Genomic DNA, 5,838 nt, shown 5'->3' on the forward strand with positions numbered 1-5,838 from the left:
AAATATTCCCGATGAATGATGGAAACCTCCTTCACTACGGATGCAGGAAGAGGCCATCGTCTGTCTGTCTGCCTGTCTGCCTGTCTGTCTGTCTATCTATCTGTCTTTCTTTCCTTCTTTCTTTCTTTCTTTCTTTCTTTCTGCCTGTCTATCTATCTATCTGTCTGTCTGTCTATCTATCTATCTATCTATCTATCTATCTATCTATCTATCTATCTATCTATCTATCTATCTATCTATCTATCTATCTATCTATCTATCGTCTCACTGGCATACTCGGTTCAGCTTTCAGGGAGGGCCGAGTGAAGTGCATATTGTCAAGATTCTCTCACACACACACACACACACACACACACACACACACACACACACACACACACACACACACACACACACACACACACACACACACACACACACATATGTATATAGTGCTAACCACTTGGCCTCAAAGGGTTGATATTCAAAAGGTGTTGTATGCTGTTTTGTGCACGTATGTATATGTCGGTATTGTACATAGATTTATAAGTAAGTCACGAGATGGATAAATGAAGTGGTCTGTGGATAAAATATTTTCCTATATTTATATCTCTTTAAACAGAAAGGAAAATATGCTCTTAAATCGATACGATAGTTATAGTTAATAGTAATGATAATAGTGATGATAATGATGATGACAGCAATGATAACAATAATGATAGTAAGAATTATTATAGTAACAATGATAATTATGTTAACGACAACAACAATAATAATGAGATTATTCGAAATAGTAATAGTTATGATAATGATAATAGTGTTGGTAACGGTAACGATAAAGATAATGATGATAATAGTAATGATAGTCTTAGTAACGGCAATTATAGTGCTGATAATCATAGCAATGTTAATCCTGGTGATGGCAATCATAGTATGGACAATAATTGTAATGATAATGATAATGATACTAATATCAATGATAATGGCGGCGATACTAATGGTAATGATAATGATTACAACAATGATAATGATTATAAAGAAGATGATTATCATGAAAATGATTTTTTATAATAATTCCAAAATTAATAATGGTAAGCGATAAGATATCAACAATAATGATAGTGATGGTAAAAATAATGATAATGATAACGATAACGATTATGATAGTGATGCTAATGATGACGATAATGATGAATGATAATTATGATCATATGATAATGATAATGATGTAAAATAATAATAATAATGATAAAGTAAAATAATGACAATGATAAAGATGTAAAACAAGGATAAGGATAATATTATTGATGATTCTGATACTGATGATGATGGTAGGAAAGATGATAATGGTAATGATAATGATGATATTGAGTATGATAATAGTAATAATAATGTATATAATGAGTATGATGATAATGATAATAAGGCTAAAAATAACGATGATAATAATGATAATGGTAGCAATCGCAGTAGCGACAATATCAAATCCAATTCCCTTCTTTCACTCGCCTCTGAGGATATCAATAACATGTCATACCAGCAGGGAACACAATAACACAATATATAACATTTACATCAATCACAGGATCTTGAGCGGAAGTAGATCTAGAACACCTAGAAGCAATATGTTCAATGCTTCGCTCGGAGGAAGAGAAATATATATACAGACACGTTTTCTTGCTTATTATTGCCACTTGCTCTCGAATGTCTTGTTCTTGGCCTCGGTGTTTTTGATTTGCAATTGCAGAGGTCGGTTTTCAATATCTGTTGGAGAGTGGAGTGATTCTTTGTTCAAGGAGATGAGATTGCGAGATGGCGGTGGAAGGGAGGCGGTGAGATTTCTTGACGTTTTTATTTAATTTTTTTTTTTTCATTTTTTTTTTGTTCTTTTTTCCTATTCCCTTCCTTTTTGTTTTTACTTTTTATTATTTCTTTGTTTTTATTTTTTTATTATTATTTATTTTTTTTTTCCTTTTTCTTTTCTTTCCTATTCCTTTTCATGATTCCTTCCCCCCATTTTGTTTCCCTCTTCTTCGAGTGGAATGATTCTTTGTTCAGGGAGATGGAATTGAGACGCGTCTTAGGAGAAGGAAGATGATGAGGTATTTCTTGACGTTTGTATTTCATCGTTATATTCTTCTTTTTTAATTTCGTTTTTTTTCCTATTCCTTTTTTCTTACTTTTTCTTATTTCTTTTTTTCCTTTTCTTTTTTTCAATTTTCTTTTCTTTCCTATTCCTTTTCCTTCTTATTTTGCTTCCCTCTTCGAGTGGAGTGATTCTTTGTTCAAGGGGATGAGATAGCGAGATGGCGGTGGGAAGGGAGGCGGTGGGGTATTTCTCGCCGGTTTTATTTATTTTTTTTTCTTATTTCTTTTTTTCATTTGTTCTTTTTCCCTATTCCTTTTTTTGTTTTTTGTTTTACTTTTTTCTTTCTTTTTTCATTTTTCTTTGTTTTTTTCCTTTTTCTTTTCTTTCCTATTTCTTTTTATGATTCTTTCTTCTTCCCCTTTTGTTTCCTTCTTTTTCGAGTGGAGTGATTCTTTGTTCAGGGAGATGAGATTGCGAGATGGCGGTGGGAAGGGAGGCGGTGGGGTATTTCTTGACGGTTTTATTTCATTGTTTTACTTTATTTTTTATTCTTTGTTTAATTTATTTTTTTCCCTATTCCCTTTTTTTGCTTTTACTTTTTTTCTTTTTCTTTGTTTTTTTCCTTTTTCTTTTCTTTCCTATTTCTTTTTATGATTCCTTCTCCTTCCCCTTTTTCTTAATTCTTCTTTTTTTCATTTTTTCCTATTCCTTTTTTTCTTATTTTTTCTTATTTCTTTGTTTTTTCCTTTTCATTTTTTCTATTTTCTTTTCTTTTCTATTCCTTTTCATGATTGCTTTTCCTTCATGATTGTTTTTTTTTCGGTGGGAAGGAAGGTGGTGAGGTATTTCTTGACGGTTTTATTTCATCGTCTTTTTCACTTATTCTTTTTCCTATTCCCTTTTTTGTTTTTACTTTTTTCTTTCTTTCTTTGTTATTTTCCTTTTTCTTTTCTTTCCTATTTCTTTTTATGATTCCTTCTCCTTTCCCTTTTGTTTCCCTCTTCTTCGAGTGGAGTGATTCTTTGCTCAGGGAGATGAGATTGCGAGACGTCGGTGGGAAGGAAGGCGGCGGGGTATTTCTTGACGTTTTTATTTCATTGTTTTATTTTTAGTCTTGTTCTTTGTTTTATTATTTTTTTTCCAAATTCCCTTTTTTTGTTTTTACTTTTTTTCTTTCTTTTTTGTTTTTTTCCTTTTTCTTTTCTTTCCTATTTCTTTTTATGATTCCTTCTTCCCATTTTGTTTCCTTCTTCTTCGAGTGGAGTGATACTTTGTTCAGGGAAATGGAGTTGCCATGCGTCGGGGTGGGTGGGGGGGGGGGTGCTAGAAGGAAGACGGTGAGATATTTCTTGACGTTTGTATTTCATCGTTACATTCTTATTTTTTTTCATTCATTCTTTTATTTTTCTATTCCTTTTTTCTTACTTTTTCGTTTTTTTTCTTTTTCTTTTCTTTCCTATACCTATTCATGATTCCTTCTCCTATCAATAACATGTCATACCAGCAGAGAACACAATAACACAATATATAACATTTACATCAATCACAGGATCTTAAGCGGAAATAGATCTAGAACACCTTCTAGAAGCAATATGTTCAATGCTTCGCTCGGAGGAAGAGAAATATATACAGACACGTTTTCTTGCTTATTATTGCCACTTGCTCTCGAATGTCTTGTTCTTGGCCTCGGTGTTTTTGATTTGCAATTGCAGAGGTCGGTTTTCAATATCTGTTGGAGAGGGGAGTGATTCTTTGTTCAAGGAGATGAGATTGCGAGATGGCGGTGGGAAGGGAGGCGGTGGGTTATTTCTTGACGGCTTTATTTCTTTTTTTTTTCTTATTTCATTTGTTCTTTTTCCCTATTCCTTTTTTTTTTTTCTTTCTTTTTTTACTTTTTTTTCTTTTTCTGTTTTTTTTTTTTTTTTCCTTTTTCTTTTCTTTCCTATTGCTTTTTATGATTCTTTCTCCTTCCCCTTTTGTTTCCTTCTTTTTCGAGTGGAGTGATTCTTTGTTCAAGGGGATGAGATCGCGAGATGGTGGAAGGGAGGCGGTGGGTTATTTCTTGATGTTTTATTTAATTGTTTTCTTCTTTTCTTATAGTTTTTGTTTCATTATTTTTTTCCCTGGTCCCTTTTTTGTTTTTACTTCTTTTCCTTTTCTTCCCAATTCCTTTTTTATGATTCCTTTTCCTTCCGCTTTTGTTTCCTTCTTCTTCGAGTGGAGTGATTCTTTGTTCAAGGGGATGAGATTGCAAGATGGCGGTGGGAAGGAAGGCGGTGGGGTATTTCTTGACGTTTTTATATCATCGTCTTATTATTTTTTCTTGTTTCTTTTTTATTATTTTTTTTATTCCTTTTTTTGTCTTTACTTTTTTCTTTTTTTTCTTTTCTTTATTTCTTTTTAGGATTCTTTCGCCTTCCCCTTTTGTTTAATTCTTTTTTCATTTTTTTCCTATTCCTTTTTTCTTATTTCTATGTTTTTTCCTTTTAATTTTTTTCTATTTTCTTTTTTTTCCTATTCCTTTTCATGATTGCTTTTCCTTCACGATTTTTTCATGATTGTTTTATTCGGTGGGAAGGAAGGTGGTGAGGTATTTCTTGACGGTTTTATTTCATCGTCTTTTTCACTTATTCTTTTTCCTATTCCCTTTTTTGTTTTTACTTTTTTCTTTCTTTTTGTTTTTTTCCTTTTTCTTTTCTTTCCTATTGCTTTTTATGATTCTTTCTCCTTCCCCTTTTGTTTCCTTCTTTTTCGAGTGGAGTGATTCTTTGTTCAAGGGGATGAGATGGCGAGATGGCGGTGGAAGGGAGGCGGTGGGTTATTTCTTGATGTTTTATTTAATTGTTTTCTTCTTTTCTTATAGTTTTTTGTTTCATTATTTTTTTTCCCTGGTCCCTTTTTTGTTTTTACTTCTTTTCCTTTTCTTCCCAATTCTTTTTTTATGATTCCTTTTCCTTCCGCTTTTGTTTCCTTCTTCTTCGAGTGGAGTGATTCTTTGTTCAAGGGGATGAGATTGCAAGATGGCGGTGGGAAGGAAGGCGGTGGGGTATTTCTTGACGTTTTTATATCATCGTCTTATTATTTTTTCTTGTTTCTTTTTTATTATTTTTTTTATTCCTTTTTTTGTCTTTACTTTTTTCTTTTTTTTCTTTTCTTTATTTCTTTTTAGGATTCTTTCGCCTTCCCCTTTTGTTTAATTCTTTTTTCATTTTTTTCCTATTCCTTTTTTCTTATTTCTATGTTTTTTCCTTTTATTTTTTTTCTATTTTCTTTTTTTTCCTATTCCTTTTCATGATTGCTTTTCCTTCACGATTTTTTCATGATTGTTTTATTCGGTGGGAAGGAAGGTGGTGAGGTATTTCTTGACGGTTTTATTTCATCGTCTTTTTCACTTATTCTTTTTCCTATTCCCTTTTTTGTTTTTACTTTTTTCTTTCTTTTTGTTTTTTTCCTTTTTCTTTTCTTTCCTATTTCTTTTTATGATTCCTTCTCCTTCCCCTTTTGTTTCCCTCTTCTTCGAGTGGAGTGATTCTTTGCTCAAGGAGATGAGATTGCGAGACGGCGGTGGGAAGGAAGGCGGCGGGGTATTTCTTGACGTTTTTATTTCATTGTTTTATTTTTAGTCTCGATCTTTGTTTTATTATTTTTTTCCCAATTCCCTTTTTTTGTTTTTACTTTTTTTCTTTCTTTTTTTGTTTTTTTCCTTTTTCTTTTCTTTCCTATTTCTTTTTTATGATTCCTTCTTCCCATTTTGTTTCCTTCTTCGAGTG

Source organism: Penaeus vannamei, chromosome 8 (genome assembly GCF_042767895.1).
Source record: "Penaeus vannamei isolate JL-2024 chromosome 8, ASM4276789v1, whole genome shotgun sequence".
Classification (NCBI taxonomy): domain Eukaryota; kingdom Metazoa; phylum Arthropoda; class Malacostraca; order Decapoda; family Penaeidae; genus Penaeus; species Penaeus vannamei.